At 33.9% G+C, this 18190-nt stretch overlaps 1 long non-coding RNA gene across 3 annotated transcripts in view; it reads right to left on the reverse strand.

Moving 5' to 3' along the window:
* Window positions 1-1204: 1204 nt before the first annotated feature.
* LOC111093503 overlaps window positions 1205-18190 on the reverse strand; it is a 55001-nt gene continuing 38015 nt past the window's right edge. Inside the window, exon 4 of one of the 3 annotated variants that reach the window (XR_005382085.1) lies at window positions 1205-1453. This is a non-coding gene — a long non-coding RNA (uncharacterized LOC111093503). Of the gene's footprint in view, window positions 1454-15809; window positions 16248-18190 lie in introns of those variants that run through there. The other 2 variants (XR_005382086.1, XR_005382084.1) reach the window with 2 other exon arrangements.

Raw genomic sequence — 18190 nt, forward strand, 5'->3', positions numbered from 1 at the left:
GAGCTGCTCCCGCCCCGCAGGCCCCTCCGCGGAGCCGCCCCCGAGCCCCCCGAGCTGCTCCCCCCCGCAGCCCCCTCCGCGGAGCCGCCCCCGAGCCCCCCCGAGCTGCTCCCCCCCGCAGCCCCCTCCGCGGAGCCCCCCCCGAGCCCCCGAGCCCCCGAGCCCCCCGAGCTGCTCCCGCCCCGCAGCCCCCTCCGCGGAGCCGCCCCCGAGCCCCCCGAGCTGCTCCGGGTCCCCCGTGCGCGCTGCAGCCCTTAGGGAGCTCGGCGCACTCTCCCGGGGCGCAGGTGTCTGTTAGTGTCCCCGGGAGCCCGAGGGCATCCCCGCCCTCCCGGGTCCTGCTCCACCTCCCCTCGAGCCCCTTTCCCCCGGGAAGGTCGGTGCAGCTCCTGCTCCTCCGGGTCGGGGCTCTCCTGTCCTGGGGACACTCGCCCCGGCCTCAGCCCGGCTCCTCGCGGGCCCCTCCCCCTTGGAGGCCTTTTGTGTCTTTATTTCTTTTCCCCCGTCTTCTACCTTGGTAGAAGCGCGAACTCTTCTCACTGTAGCGTTCCAGCTGGTCTCTCTTTAAATCTCAGGCCGAATTAATAGATTTTCAGGATAATTTGAAGGTTATCTAGGTAATTTGGTGGGGACAGGGGACTTGGGGACCCTACTCTTCCGCCGTCTTGCCCCTCCTTATAAACTTTTCTTAATCATTTATTATATGTACAATGACAATCTGAAATTCCTCAAAATTTATGGAATTTGGATATGCCAACCCTTAGATTCCAGCTCTGATTTTTTGTATTTAAAATCTCTTTGTTGTTAGGATTTTAAAAATTATTTATTTGGTTTAGAAAATGCTGGATAGATAAATGACTGTTCTCACACTCTTCCTGAATTATCTAACCCCCTTTTATTTCATTTTCACTTTTTTCCAGAATAAATTTTAAACTTTTTTCCAGAGAAATCCATACCTTCTTTGATATTCCCAAACTGCACTTGGCAAAATTTTATGAAATGATACTAAAGACATTAGCAGAAATGTTTGTACAGAATTAGAGTCCTTGATTGTATTAAGTTTAATATTCCAACTATCCCATTTACAAATATAGTTGAATTGGATGCAAGAATTGAAGATTTCTTACATAATAATATTTCAAAGAAATGTTTTAGAACTTGGTTTGATAGAAAAAAAAACAAAAGCATAAATCTCTAATGTTTATAAAGCAATTAAAAAGTTTATTCATCCTCTTGATTCTGTGATGTGGCTTGAACAGGATTATGATTTCCAGTTTACAGAAGATGTAACTAAGGCTCTTGGGATGGTAAACAGACTCCCAATATAATACAGGAAGCAGGGGATAAAGCTCAGACTCAAACACAAGTTTTTCTGGCTCTAAATCTCCTACATTTGTCACCAGAATTTTAAACCCCAATGTTGCATAGAAGAAAAACAAAGGTTTCTTTAAACCTAGAGAAAGAGGAGAAATGAGCATTTTTAGTTGGTTCATTAAATGACACTGCAAATACAAATTCATAGAGTGATATTTGACTTAGAAAGTTAACATTTGAATGTATTTGGGGGAAGAGAAGTACTTAGATGGTAAATATAGTAACACAACTTTATAAACATATAAAACAGGATTTAAAATGTAGAACTAGAAGAAACACATTTGTATGAACTGTATGAAAATAACATTCTTCTTGAGCACCTAAACGTCTGAGCCCTATGGTCTTGTGCCTAGGAAGCATTTATTTGTCATACAAAAGTATTAAATTTCTACTATGTCAGGTACTAAGGTAGTTGTTGGGGCTAAAAAAGTGAACAACAAAAATTCCTGTTGTATGTAAATTTACATTCCAGTAGAGCTGGCATAAATAATGATTTTTAGGTAAGGGTAGGAAGTAAAGAAAATAAAATGGGAGGGGCAAAGAATGGAGGAGGCATGCTCATGGAAATTCTTGTTTTATTATTTGTTAACTACTTTAATAATTCCACTTTATTAAATAGATTACTAGTTCTACCAGCCTACAAGAAATTCTCAAAAACAGTCCCAATTTTGACATGAAACATTGAAGAGTCTTCTTAAAATGGAAACAAGCTCACTGGAAAAGATAATTTAGAAACCTTACTTATGTTAGCCAGTCATCTTGCAAAGCTTAGTGACAATAATATAGAAAACTAGTAATTTTTGATGAGGAGGATGTGAAAAACACGAGTAGAGAAAACGAATCAGTTAGTAATAGCCGATAATTCAGTACAAATGGAATTCAAAAGCAAAGGGTACTGTCCTTCATTTCAGCATTTCTGAACCTCCCAACTTGAGTAAATGCTTATGAAATCTAACCTGCATGATGACAATGTAGTTCTGCTATGGCATCCTCAGATGTTCTTTTAATCTAGAGTTTTTTTTGTTTGTTTGTTTGTTTTTTAAGATTTTATTTATTTATTCATGAGAGACACAAAGAGAGGCAGAGACACAGGCAGAGGGAGAAGCAGGCTCCATCCAAGGAGCCTGACATGAAATTCGATCCCCCCGTCTCCAGGATCACACCCTGGGCTGAAGGTGGCGCTAAACCGCTGAGCCATCCGGGCTGCGCAGATGTTCTTTTAATCTAATTGTGACACAATTTATACCAAATGACATGCCTATTGATGCTTGTGTCTAAGCCTATCTTGTCATTATCTGCAACATTCTATAATTTAGAAGAAAAAAATTCGTAGTAATTTGTTAGGCCACTGCATATTTCATTATCAGTGAATTGTTCCTCTGAAGTTGTACATAGCATATAGTGAAATATATAAGGGAAAAGTAAATTCTATTATTATAAATCAGAATTATTTGTATTTTGCTCAGAAATCTCTACTTTGAGGAAAATGTTTAAAGTCCTGAAGGAAATGGTGCATAAAATATTTTATGAATCTGGTCCTTACTGTGTAATTTAACTCATGGGGAATAATTAAGGCATTAAACAGCCTCCAAGTATTTGTTTGTCATTTTTATTGAAACAAAAGCAATTAAGACAATTTTAATGAAAGAATTAATTATATACACCTAATTATGAGTATTTTAGAGAAACAAAAGCTAAAAAAATGGAGTCCTTATAAAGCTAGTAATGATCCTTTTAAACCATAAGCAAAGAGTTTTAGAAGATTCAGAAAGGAATTTTTAAAGGGATAGCTCTAATTTCTAATTTGGCAAGAAAGGAAAAAAAAAACAACTTACTCCTACAGACAGGTTCGGTGAATAAATAATTCAATAAAATGTAAATATAAATATATTTGAATAAACAACTAAATTTTCTCTAAGAAAAAAGGAAGCAAACGGGCAAACTAATTAATTTACCCACTTTAAAAATGGCAGATCATCTGAAATTGTCTGAAAAGTTTGTAATCAACTTTACATTTTTCAGCATCATCAGATGTAATAATATAAAGTTTAGGCAAAGTAGTTTTATGATACAAATGTACTTAAAAGTCAAACAACTTGCTAGACATTAGAAATTATGCATATTTCATCAAATCTCATGGGACCAATATTTGTGAACAGAGGGAAAAGTATGCTAAATAAATCTGAGATGTAAAGTCTAAAAGTCAGAAAAACATGACTGTGATAGCCTATAGCGTAACTGAACAAAAGATCACAAATGAAGACGTATATAATGTCAAAATATTATCTTTTTATTTCCTAGTAATACTAGGAAAACATTGAAAAAAAGAACTAAAGAACAATTACAATGTTGGCTATGAACCTAAGAAAAAAATCAAATAAATGTATTTCTCTGTGTTAAGTTTCTTATTTTCATTTCAGTGAAAACAAATCACTTTGGTGGGTAGCAACACAGTTCAAATAAATACTGAATGTAATTTGGATGAAAAATAATTTAGAAATTTAGAGATTTTGCACCCTCTCAATTTTGTAAGTGGAAGAATCACAGTACAATATATCTGGCTCTGGTCTTAAAAGAATTTGTTTTAGCCATGCTAGAAATAAATGCATCTCGTTTCCTATGAATGTTTGCAATGTCTTTGAGTTTTATAGGTATAAATATATTGTTAGGATATGGGTCGGGGAAATTATTGGATTTACATTTTTAAGATATCGGTTTAATATAATCTTATTTCAGGGCAGAATACACTAAGAAATTTGAGAAAACTAAGATGCAAATTAAAATTTGCATTTTTATATGTAATTTAAACAATATTTCTGAATATATATAAAGGGAAAAAGAGTAAAAACAAACCAATAAAAACGTTCAGAAACAGACTGGAAGTAAAAGCATGCTTTGAAGATGTGGGGTTATACAATGTGTCTAGTTTGAGAAAATAACTAGTGATAGAAGAGTAAATAACTGAAGGTGTGGGTATCTCTTAGAGAATTATCTGTTGGTCTTTAGAAAATTATGTTTATAGCTGATAAATGTGACAGAGAAAATAATAAGTAAGACAAAGTAGGCATGAAGTAAAAATTTTTGAAGAGATTGACACTTAAAAATGTAGACTAGAGAGAGACTCTATTAATGGGACAAGACAAAGTGTGGGAAATATAGAGGTGTTAAAATTGTGGTCAAAAAGATGATAGATAGATAGATAGATAGATAGATAGATAGATAGATCTTCTTATTTATCATCATTCACCATCATCATCATCTACCTCCTTCCACATCAGCTTAACTTGTAGTTATACCCTTTATAGTGGGAAAAAAAAAGATCATTCAGGATCACTCATTCATTCATATTAAGAATATAGGGAATAGCTTTATTCAGGTTGTTTTGTACTATGAAAAATTGTTATTTCCCATTTATAAATATAAAATCATATGGATATGTGAATATTGAATATATATTTTAAGTACCATATCCTCTTCTCATGAATATTTTTGTAATTACCATTGTTGTACAGTAACTTTTTAGACGAGTGAACACAAATTTTTCTTATAAATAAAATGAACACCATTAAAAATGATAGCCTTACATACTTCGAACAATTTCCCATTTGAAGTGAAGTGATTAAACAGCAGAAACACACGTGAAGTTTGAAATTGAATGGATACAAGATAAGTTTCACTGTCCCATCTACTTGATTGAACAAAAGATAGCACATTAAAGAAAAAAATAAGTGTATTACAAAGCAAATATCCCACTAGAAAAAAAAATGTGTGGAAGGAATAGAGCTCTCTGTTTAATCTCATGGTGATAGTTGTATGGGTTTAGACAGGGATGAGATGTCATTGGCTGTGGTGTATGAACATTTGGCGTCATGAGCATCTGTTTGAAGATTCAGCATCACCTTCTCTAGTTTACCACTCAACTTCCTAGGCCAGTCTCAAAAGTCTATGTTTAGAAGAGATTATTCCCAATCCTCTGTATACTTGAGACAGCTCTATAAAGAAATAATTTTCTTTTAAAAATTATTTTTTTATTTATTCATGAGAGACATAAAGGCAGAGACATAGGCAAAGGGAGAAGCAGGCTCCATGCAGGGAGCCCAGTGCAGGACTCCATCCTAGGACCCTGGTATCATGACCTGAGCGGAAGGCAGATGCTCAATCACTGAGCCACCCAGGCACCCAACAGACCATATTCTAAGCCAGGTTGCTTGACCAGAGCCACCTTACGATTCTCTGAGCCACAAAGAAGAGAAACTAGGAAATGTAGGAAATATATTTTTCAGGGTTCAAAGAAAAACAAAATAACCTCCAGGCTTATGATACACGATAAGCTAAAGCTAAAGCTATGTACCTGAAACTACTTAAGATATCCCTTTTTTGCTTGTTTTGATAATAGTCATGGTTATATATTCTATGAACATTTTACTATATAAATGGACTTGAAAATACAGCAGTAATTTAAATAAATCACAACAAAGAAAAAATAAACATTAAACCTTAATTAAAAGTAAGCATTAAAACATTAAAAGTTTACATGTTCGCTCAGAAGAGTGACATGAGGTGATAGAGAAATCAACAAAGCAAATAATTTCAGTGTATTGCAGTGATTTCACTGACTTTGACAAAGAGATTCAGTGCACCTAAGGACTCCCTCTGAGTCTTGCTCTAATTTACTCTGTGACCTTGACCTTGACCTTGACTAGCTTACTTGGGTTTTTTTATTTCTTAGTTTTCTCAATAAATTAAAAAGAAAAGAGTAAATGGAAAAAGGATTACTAAGCCTTATCACTATATAACATTATGGAGGGCATTAAGAAATACAGTTAGAACTCATCATGCCTCCTACAAAAAACTTGTAAAGACTTAGTGGGTTTTTGTTTTGTTTTGTTTTTAATCTGTGACATTTTCCCTGGTTGTTTTGGAATGCTTCTGAGTGTAGATCTCCATGATTGGTAATTTGTGTGGTATATGGGTGATTTCTGGAACCACTATACTTCCCATTTGTAAGTCAATATAAGTAAATGTGACCTTCAGATCTTCAGAGATGAAAAGAGACAGCCTTAACATTAATTCATTGTGTCACCTAACCTCTCTCCTCTTCAGGTAGAAAAATATATTGAGTCTTCTATTTTAGCGAATTTAAATAGGTTAGAAATAAAGGGCATTTGGCGTAACATATTAAATATATTTCCAGTTGAACTTTAATGGTGGTAAATTCTGTTTAACATCATATGCTTCAAAAACAAAGAAGCTTCTTCTGATAAAATATTGAAGGTACAAAATTGTTTATATATACACACAAACTTGAATAAATATATATCATTATATACATGGTCTTTGGAATTAAAATCTTATCACATCAAGCCATAAGCAGGCATGACACCTAATCCTTATCTACTTAAAAGTGCCTCAAAGATGGAACAGTGGTGTTAACTTTGACAAAATCATATATAAGGGAAAAGGCAATGCTGAGTATAAGAGTTATTTATTTTCAGGTTCTTTCTCTCTTTTTCAATGTTTGTCATTGAAATTTCTATAGAATATGATCTTCATTAGATATGTCAGCATTAGCAATTTGGAAAAATACAATTTGAAAGAATTAGTTAGGTACCATAGAAAATGTGGTGATAATGCAATAAGCAGGTAGGGGAATACTGTCAGAAACTAACCTTATGCCAATATGTGTAGGTGATAACTGAAATAAAAATTAAAAAAAAAAAAATAGAGGGATGCCTGGGTGACTTAGCGGTTGAGTGTCTGCCTTTGGCTCAGGTCATGATCCCGGAGCCCAGGCATCCAGTCCCACATCGGGCTCCCTGCAGGGAGCCTGCTTCTCCCTCTGCCTGTGTCTCTGCCTCTTTCTGTGCGTCTCTTATGGATAAATAAATTAGATCTTAAAAAAAAAAAAGCCTAGAATGATCATTGCCTTAATAATTACACATCAGTATTTTTAAGATAGACTTCCTAACTTGAATGATATACTACAAAGAAATAATATATATTTGAAGTATATAAGTAATATATACTGAAAAAGTATATATTAGAGAAAAATATTTTAAAGGTATAATAATGAAAATGATTGTATACTGAGCACGATTGTCCTAAGGTCATTAAAATACATTATCTCCCTTCATAATTAACATAAATCAGTTGGCTAATTTTTACTTTCTCTTTTATCTGTATAAAAGCTGAGGTCAAAGAAGTGTTATTTTCCCAAGATCATACATCAAATTAAAATTACGCCAGAATTTAAAATTAGATCTACTTATTATAGACAGTCCCTTTCCAATAACTCACAATGTCTATAAACATATTTTTAATTTATATGAAATCTTTTCATTAAATTGGAAATACATATGGGTAATTATAAGCTTCAGTGGTTATCTTAAAAATAAAGTGCAGCCTGGTTGAAATTTTACAACTGCCTCAGTATGTTATTGGACATGTGTTCTGATTCCTGTTCAGATATGTACCTACCTGGTAGGTACAGATAGCCCAACTTCATGAGATGGTAGAAGCATTGTTTATGGGAGTCACAGCAGGGGGAATTGCCTATCTCTACACACAGTAATCACCTATCAAGATATTTTCCAATCACTTTCCTGAGAATCCCAAAATCTGAAATATACATATTTTTCTCTTCTTGTGGTTCACTTAAAAATCCATAGATCTATGAATATATTCAAGCTATATTAAACACATTTGAATATATGCAGTATATAACTGCTCATAGAATAACTTAGAAATCAACATTTTCAAAATACAAAACAGTGCATCCAAAGTTTATTCATATATGAAAGTCAGTAGTATAGATCGTTTCATTGAAAAAAAGCAAAAACAGGTTTAAGAGGCTTATTCATAGATGATCTATGGAAATGGGTCTTGCAGAATAGCTGACTTTTAAATATTTTCCCTGCATATTGCTTCTTTTTTTTTCAAATGAAATTTCCTTTAATCAAACCCTTTGATGGCAAACTGTCTTTCATAGTGGCTGTGCCATTTTGCATTCCCACCAGTGATGAATAGGAATTTCTGTTGTACCATTCTCATCAGCATTTGGTATTGTTACTGTTCCTAATTACGGACATTCCTATAGATGTTAATGGTATCTTGTTCAAATTTACATTTTCCTAATGATATATGGTGTGGAGCATCCTTTTCTATGCTTGCTTATCATCTATATATCTTCTTTGGTAAGGTCCCTGTTCACATCTTTGGCTCATTATTTTTTTAAAAGATTTTATTTATTTATTTATGAAAGACGCAGAGAGAGAGGCAGAGAGAGATACAGGCAGAGGGAGAAGCAGGCACCCCTCAGGGAGCCTGATGCAGGACTTGATTCTGGACCCTGGGATCATGTCCTGAGCTGCAGGCAGACCCTCAACCGCTGAGCCACCCAGCGTCCCTTTTGCTCATCATTTAAATTAAGTTGTTTTCTTATTGATGAATATTAAGAGTTCTTTGTGTATTTTGCAGAATATTCTTTTATCAGAAATGTCTTTTTCAAATATTTTCTCCCAGTGTGGCTTATCTTCTCATTCTCTTAAGTGCCTGTCACAGAGCAGAAATTTTTAATTTTAATGAAGTCCAGCTTATCAATTATTTCTGTTATGGATCGTGCCTTATGTATTGTATCTAAAAAGTCATTGCCATACCCAAGGCCATCTAGTTTTTTTTCTATGTTGCTATCTAGGAGGTTCACAATTTTGTATTTAGATTTGTGATCCATTTATGAGTTTCCATGTGAAAGGTATAAGGTCTGTGTCTAGACTCTTTATTGCATGTGATGTCCACATTTTCCAGTACCGTTTGTTAAGGAGACTTTGCTTCATTATTGCCTTTGCTCCTTTGTCAAAGGTCAGTTGACTGTTTTATTCCATTAGTCTATTTGCCCTTTCTTGGGGAATTACTAAACTATCCTTATTATTATAACTTTATAGAAGTCTTGAAGTTGAATCATGTCAGTCCTTCAAATTTGTTCTATTTCAGTGTTGTTCTGGCTATTCTGGATCTATTTTCACATCACATAAATTTGAGAATCAGTTTATGATATCCACAAACCTTTTGATTTTTTATACCCAAACCCAATAAACTGTCCATATATCTCAATATAACACTTTCAGCTATTTAATAGGCTTATACAAAACAATGTGCTAGCAGAGTCTTGTGCTATACTCCAGATATAATCGGTAAATCATCAAAATAGCATGTAAAACACCAGATGTCAACAAAGGGGAATGTTATTGGCTCTAAGAGAGGCTATATGACACATTATTACATTCAAAGCAATGTTTGTTAATGGCCATCCTAATCAGTGATCAGGAAGAGATTAAATATGTTACTTCCTTATATCATGAGATTTTCCTGCCGCATGAGATCATTATCTTAAGTTCCTAAATCTAACGGTTTTCTATTATCCAATTAAATGGTCTCTTTGGAGCAAAACCAAAATCCAAAATTAGAATTTTGCTATACTTTTCATCAGATAGGGAAAGAAAAAACCGCAATTGGGAAACCTAGGGCAAAACACATTACCTTGAGTAGTACCTGCATTAGCACTAGATATGCCAAGGATATTTGGCGAATCCTGTTAAAACAGACCTAAGGGACCTTTGGCCATTTACCATGTGGCAATATTTTATTTAGCTCTGAACATATGGAGCTTGCTGACTCTTATGAGGAAAATATGGTCTAGGCTATTCAGTCACCATGATATATAAAAGTTATAGAGGAAGGGAATATAAATCTTCTGTATATTTTAGCTGTGTTATGAAAATGTTTACAAGCTTGCTATTTTGTAATAATTCAATCAGAGAATAGGGAAGGATTACCTTTTTGTATTCAAATGATAAAAGAAACATTGTTATTAAACCTCTTAGGTATAAATAAGGGAAGAGAGTAGTCCTAAACATAAGGAAAAAATGAAGAGTTACTGTTTACAGACCTTGACCACAGATGAACATATTTTATCTACACATTATTTTAAAGGGGTATGGAATGAGGAGGAGGGTCTGCAGTATTTCTCAGACTTATGAAGCAGTTCATGAAGACAAAGATTCCTAGCAAAGAGTTAAATTTGTTATCCTCATGAGTAGAAAATAAGATAGCATTGGAGAAAAGACCTTCTAAATAATGTCTGTCACTTAAGACATGATAATTTGTTTATTGCCTTACAAAGTGAATCTACTAATTACTTTATGAATTGAAAAATAAAAATAATTCTCCCTTGACATTTGGCCCAAATTCCCTAATTATTTGGGTAAGTACATTCAATGGCTCCTTTTAATACATTTAAACAATCTGGAGGCTTCAGGAAATAGGAAAATAGTCAACATATCAATTAATTTATTCTGAAGACATGTTGAACACCTTTAGTATAAATGGTAAAATGAGCATAAGTGCTGTAAAAGTCAAATTCCTGCCTTTCATAGAGCTTACATTCTGGTGGAGTATATTCTGCTATGGAAGATACCACATTTTCCCTCAACCGAAGCTTTACCATGTACTTGCTATATCTTTTGCTTAAAAAAAAATAAAATAAAAGGTGCAATATTTTCCACTAAGGCAAAATAGGAAGCTAACCAAGCAAGCAGGAAATCAAGAAGATGGTCATATGAGTTAATTTGTAGGGGAAATTGTGTGTGTGGGTGTGTGTGAGTGGGTGTGTGTGTGTGTGTGAATTTGGATATATTTGTATGTATATTTATAATGGAAATAGTTGGGTGCAAAAACAAGTATTTTAAGGAAAGATAAGGTAATAGAAAATTGGAAAATAAATAATAGAAGAAAATAGAAGAGAAATGTTACTGTTGCTTCAGTATTTCCGCTAAAAAGCCCCCAAGAATTCTGTAGCACATTTTTTTAATTTATCCTACTTTAGAATATTTAGTTCAGAAATTTCAATTCTCAAAAAGAAATGAAATTTAATAAACTTTGTGTCTCTTGCAAGTGCTTTGATAAATTCTTCCATATGATCTCCCAGTGTTTCTATATTTAGAATTTTAAAGAATGTTTTTTGAGAAGGGCAAAAAATCATATTGAAATTGCATAAAAGCTTCCCAAAATGGGAAGGGCAAAAAGGGCAAAAAATCATATTGAAATTGCATAAAAGCTTCCCAAAATGGTAGTCCAGGGTTAAATTAAAGATTGACTCATTCTGATTCAAGGAAACCATCTACATTGCTAGACTACAATAAAATTCACCTGCAGATCAGAAATATATACAACAAGCTTCTGTATTGGTTTAAAATTGTGTCTCAATAAAATTGTGTTACCAATTGCCAAAATGCTAACCACTGAATCCTCTCATATTTCTATTAATTTTATCTGCTATTATTTATTTTATTTACTTACATAGTTCTACAATGCAGTGTCATTTAAAACTTAACGTGACTAGAAATAAATTACATTCTAAAATTCAACAAAGACTTCTATTGGAAGAGGTTGTTTCATTAATTATACTAGACAGAGTGTAAATTAGAAGCTAAAATATTATTTTCCTTATAGTTACAGATTGTAAATGTATTTTTAAAAAGTTATAGACCTTTCCGAGCTTGAATCTATATTTGTCTCATTAAGTGGATTGATTCAATTTCTGGTTAGGAAAGATTTCAGCAGGTTAAATATGACATAAGTATTGTTGAAAAGATGGAACTATTGAAAAGTGCCTACCCCAGCTAAAGTCTATCAGTTTTCAATAATTTATGTCAGTAATGCAATAGACATATTAAGATTATGTTTCAGATTGGGAAAGAGACAGAGACAACAAAGAATTTTTTTTTTTTATTTGCACTTTCATCCCAAAAGCAACCCTTGTAGTGTATCATGTACAGAAGAGTTATGTGAAAATTTGGATTTTTCACATGTAGGTAGAATGATTCAAATTACACACACAGAGCTGGCTAGCTGAGAAGTTCTACCAAATTCAAAATTTTGTTCAAGTATATTACTTTCTAAATACAATGAACCACAAAGTGAAGACTTGAAATTGAATACCTGAAATCTTTTATTTTTGTGAGGAACTGTTGTCATTGAAATAGGGAAAGATGAAGTAGCTAATTAACCTTTAAAAGGCTTTTCAATCCATGCCTAGTGAAAAATGTTTACAGTATTCTGATTTATTATGTTCTCTTATTCTTTGAAAAATGATATAGAAAGTTTGAGTTTGTCTGACTTTGATACTGAGCCTGTGTGTTTCTTTGTGACATTTCATCATACATTGGATGATAGCTTTTTATCAGCAGTTCTTCTCAAGTCAACTCAACCCATCACTTCCTTATTTTTATTTGAAACTCTATCTCAGCTAAATAGAATGAAAACACTTTCATGCTAGCTCCTCTCTGTTTTCTTCTTTCTATGTTTAAAGAAGTAGACGTGTTTTGTTTTGCTTTAATTTATTTTGACAATCTTCTTGTAATTGTTGAAATTCGAAAACTCCTATAACTAAATGATGCCATACAAAGTTGTGTGGGTTTCTTATGATTTGTAGAACTTTCTTTGTTTCTCTTTTTATTTGATATCATGCCACAGGATTTTTTTAAGCAAAAATTAACACCAGTAGATGCCTTGGAGATCTTCTGTTTAAATGTCTTCTTTATTTCCCACAAAAGAATTGAAAGCTTTGGGATGTGCATGCACAAGAGCACCAAGAGTTTAATGACTGAAGCTTGACCTCAGTATTCCAAGTATAATGCTTTCTTCACCACCTTCAGTCAATCATAGTACTGGACACTAATAAAGTGGCAAGGACATCTCTCTTTCCTAAAACATTCCCTTTAACTGTAGTTAGTCTCAACATCGAAATATATGTGGGTGCCTAAAATATGCTGACACATTCTCCTAAATAAGTATATAAAACTTAACACAACAGTAAATTGCATTTTTACCTCCTTCCCGTTTTAAAACTTTGTTGTGATTATTGCTATCTCACCATTCTATAACACTGACTATTTCACTTGGTTGACTCCTTTGTTGTATTAACTGCATTTATTTTTAATATTTTTAAACCCATAGGGGAAAATACTCTTGTCCTCAATCAGTTCATCAGAATGACTACAAATAAAAAAGTCTTTAAAGAGAATTTTTTTCCACAGATTTCTCTTAGCTTTAATGTCGAATATAGTAAATGAAGATTTTTCTTTTCAGGGAAACATATTTTCCTTGTGTATTTTTAAAAACTACTTTAGCTCACCTTTAAGAAGAAAAAAGTTTTCATGTTTCAATAGAATTCTCTTGTCTTCATTTATTCATCATTAGGCCAAGTGCTGGAAGGAAATCCTTTGTGATTTATTCATTTTGAAATCATCTTTTATTAATTAAGGTGGAAGTACATTTACAACAATCACTGGTAAATGATGTGAAAAAATATTTAGCCTACTCTTCTTGATTGTAATATATTTGTTGAAGACTTTTCATGGTTTTCAAATTGGCATTTAGAAACTCACTTGGTTTAAGTGCTGAATATTTTGCTTGATATAATAATACAAAAGGTAACCTTGTGTCTTCCTTCATCTCTCTTTTTCAATATAAGTTTTCTAAGTGCTGCTTGCATACTCCTTGAGTATGACAAAGGAGAGAACATGCATTTCCTTGATACAAGACAGAACATTAGGAAACCTTGAGCTTCAACTTAGGTAATTAGTAACCCAAGTAAACAACCTTTCTAAGTGCCCAGTGTATTTTTGTATTGTTTTGTTGATGTGAGTCCAATCTAATCTCATTTATTTTGCTACCCCTAAATTCATATTTGCTAGCATTCAAGGGTAGCAAGCAACCTACTTGATTTAAGCCTTTTACCATCCTAATGTGTCACCTCAATGGAAAGAGAATGGACCATGAGCAGGGATCCAACAGAATGCTTACTTGAAATGTCAAGCAGAATTTGCTTGGTTGTTAGACTTCTGCCTAATAAACAAGTAACCTATTTTTATAACTATTCAGTTAGAGTGGCTAGAGGTTTAAAAGCAGTGTATTTACCTATATAGTAAGATCATTATCTTTAAACATCCATATAGAGTAACTGGGAGATTGCTGTTACTATTGCAAAAATTGCTGCTCATATATGCATTGTCTTAAAATCTTCCTGCTATCCATAATACTGAGATTTCTTCACCTTACTGAAAGGTTACACATACTGTGAAACTGACCAATACAGTTCCTATGAGAGTCAATAGAAATTATGTGGAACTACAATCCTGTGTGAATTTTTGAAAATGGTAAATTTTAGGGGCACCTGGGTGGCTCAGCGGTTGAGCATCTGCCTTTGGCTCAGGTCGTGATCTCGGGGTTCCAGGATCAAGTCCCACATCAGGCTTCCTGCACGGAGCCTGCTTCTCCCTCTGCCATGTCTCTGCCTCTCTCTGTGCGCCTCTCACAAATAAATAAATAAAATCTAAAAGAAAGAAAAGAAAGAAAGAAGAGAAAGAAAGAAAGAAAGAAAGAAAGAAAGAAAGAAAGAAAGAAAGAAAGAAAGAAAGAAAGAAGAAAGAAAAGAAAGAAAAGAAAGAAAAAGAAAAAAGAAATTTTCTCTTCTTGAAGGTTGGAGAAGTTGGAGGCAATATTTGAAACCCGAAATGTGAGACCAAAAAAAGGTAGAAGTTGCCTATCTGTCATTCTTTACCATCAAAATGAGACATGAAAGACTTAAAGGAATAATTATCACACACTGCTTTTAAACTAATCATTTTAATAATATTTATAATTATTCTATAGGATCCAAACAATTCTTTGTAAATATGCATTTCAAAAAAGCAATGGCACAACCTGTATATTGTAAAATCGTAATTGTTTCTATCATTTTATCCCACTTGCTAAGTCTCTGCTAAAATTATTTAATCATTATTTAAACCTCTCATAATATTCATGAAAGTATTTATTTTTCTTTTCATTTTCTTCTCTTACTAGTCATGAAACTATTCAAGATTTAAAGATGTTTTAAAATATATCTTTCTTCAGAAAACATTTAATATATGGAAGATGCATAATTTTTTCTTTAAATCAAATAAATATTTATTATTGTTATTAATGAATCATTGGAGCTTTTGTGACTGTATAGTTATGTTTCTGTGTTTTGTAAGAAAGTAAAAAGATACTACAAACCCATTTTCTTGGCTCTGCTATATATTACCCAGTTGCATTCAGGTAACTTCCCAATAGTCTACATTAGCAACCTGGGCCAAGCTGTTGTGTATACAAGTGATTTTTTTTTCCTTATCACATCATTTTGTTTCATGGAGAGATAAGTACAGAGCCTTTTTCACTTAGAAATAAAAATAAATTGCTTACTGAGTTCAGGAAATCATTTTGCAACTTCCTCTGTTTTTTTTTTTTTTTCTCCTCTGTTTTTATTTATTAAATTCAGATTCTATACTCCGATGCTTTTATAACAAAATGTGCCTTATACAGGATTATGAGAAATAAAAATATACTGGGTAATTAAATGATTTTATTTAGGCTTTTGCAGTAGAGAGACTATTTATTAATGAGAAACATTTCCATAAAGAAGAATAGGGTCTAGGCTTTAATAGAGGCAAATAAAATAAAGAAGTATGGACAGAGGTCTTATGAGAGCCATAAGGAAGAGTGAAGACAAGGTTCAGGTAGTATGTTCTTAGAGTATGTGGGAAGTCCTTTGCAAAAAGCAGTTCGTCACAACAAAAGTCTAAGATACTTCTCAGCCATTCCTGAAATCAAGGTGACGACAAAGGACATGCTGTCTCTGAAGTCTTCTAGAGAGGAGTCCTTTTGTCTTTTCATTGCTTCTGATGGCTCCTCACAGTTCATGGCCTTCCTTAGCTTGTAGAAAATCACTCCAATCTCTGCTTCATTCTTCACATGGCCTTCTTCTCTGTGTCCTCTCCTCTTTTCTAAGGACACTGGTAATTGTATTTAAGACACACTCCAATACATTATTACTTCTGACTAATTACATTTGTGAAGACCTTATTTCCAAATAAAGTCACATTCTAAAGTTTCATTTAGACATGAACTTTTGGGAGTCACTCATTTAACCCACTACAGATAGGATTATAGGTTATGTATGAAGAAAAAGCACTTGGCTACCCATTTACTCACAATGACAACAAAAGATTTTAAAAATAATCATAGGAGGTTACAAGATTGTAAATAACCTTATCTTTTTCAAAAATGAGAACTTTGTTTTCATAAATAAGACACCATAAAATTAGCATACAGCTCAGATAACCATTCTGATAAGACACAGGATCTCTCTCCCATCCCATTGTTCAAATTGTGTAACTAACCTATTCTTGTTAAATAATACTCTTTCAGACTTTCCTGGTTCAAACAGTTTTCTTTCTATTTTAATTTTAACTATTGAGTTGAACAGTTCTGGTACCCTATTAAATGATGTCTTTCCATGACTGCTCAGCTTCATGATTAGTCACTACTCTGTGTCCTCTCCATGATTCCTGCCATTCCCACTGGTCTCAATCCTCTGTCTCTTCTTTCTAATCCCACATCTCTGTTAGTTCATTATAGTCTGATCATCCCCGTGTTCTTTTACTGGGAAAAGCCAGGACTTCTGGGTCCCCCATACTCTGTGCATGTTATGGAAAGGAGTGTTGACTCAGGCCTATCTATCAGTTTCTTACTGCTATCTTCAAACATGATGGATAAATATCTATATCCCAATCTATAAATATAGATTGAATCAGATAGAGCCTTTTTCAAAGACAGATCCATCTACTTATCACTCAGGCTCCTCTAAAGTAAAGCAAAGACAATCATTCTAGAATATAAGAAAGGACAAAATATCTTTCTCTTCTCTCTTTTATTCTGAACTTCTCTAGTTACACCCTCAGAATGACAGGTGCTTTTCACAAGTTTACCATTTTACTTGTCATTTTTCTCCCCAGAAAAGGGTTAGGCATCTTTTTCTGCTTCTCTGTAACAACTCTTATCTCCTTTCTTTCTATCTAAAAGTCATCTATTCTATTTTTTTTTCACGTTAAACATATCACTTCTCCTTTTTATCTCACTTTCTCCAATTTCTTCATATACTCTCCTTCGTGAAATAACTGTCTTTTCTATTCTGGGTCTTCAATGTCTTCCCACTCTGTTTTTTGTCTTTCTCAATAACATGTATGTTATTCAGATTTCCCAAGGATAAGGAAAGATACCTACCTCATACCCTATAACATACACTTTGTGTAAGGTACTTATCTTTTAGTTGAACTGGGAAAATTCTATGCTTTTCTCTGGGGTCATTTGGAAGCCTACTACTGACTGTGGCCAATATAAAAATCATAGACTTAGGTAATAATCTATAATCTGCTGTTTAGCTTAGCTACCTAATCAGTGGGACATAAAAGACACTAATGGAAACTTTTGCACAACGTCTGCTTAAACCAAGATGCCCTGTATGTATCTTGGTGGTACATAATTTAGAGATGGAATACTTTCTGTCCAACGATAAAAGGGTCCTAGTTAGTTACGCAGAAATCTTCAGACCCATGATTCTTATCTGTGCTTTCTTTCCTCTAACATACCATACTCTTGTCTTGATTAAAACTTGATCTAAATATGCCTTGTAGTCTTGTGAGTCCTTTTAGTTATCTGGAAAGGTATAATCATTTCACTCTTTAACAAAAACCTCATCTTCTAACTGTAGACATAATATTCCATAAAAAGCAGCAGAGATAAGCCAGTCCAGTCAGATTTTTTTTTTCAGTCAGATTTTTAAGCACATGCTAAGAGAGAGAAAAGCTCCTTCTTTCTCTGGGATTATAAATTGAAATGATGTATTTCCAGAATTTTTGCTACAATGTTGTCACCTTTACCATCCTGATGGAATTCA

The sequence above is a fragment of the Canis lupus genome, chromosome 31 (genome assembly GCF_011100685.1).
Source record: "Canis lupus familiaris isolate Mischka breed German Shepherd chromosome 31, alternate assembly UU_Cfam_GSD_1.0, whole genome shotgun sequence".
In the NCBI taxonomy this organism is placed as follows: domain Eukaryota; kingdom Metazoa; phylum Chordata; class Mammalia; order Carnivora; family Canidae; genus Canis; species Canis lupus.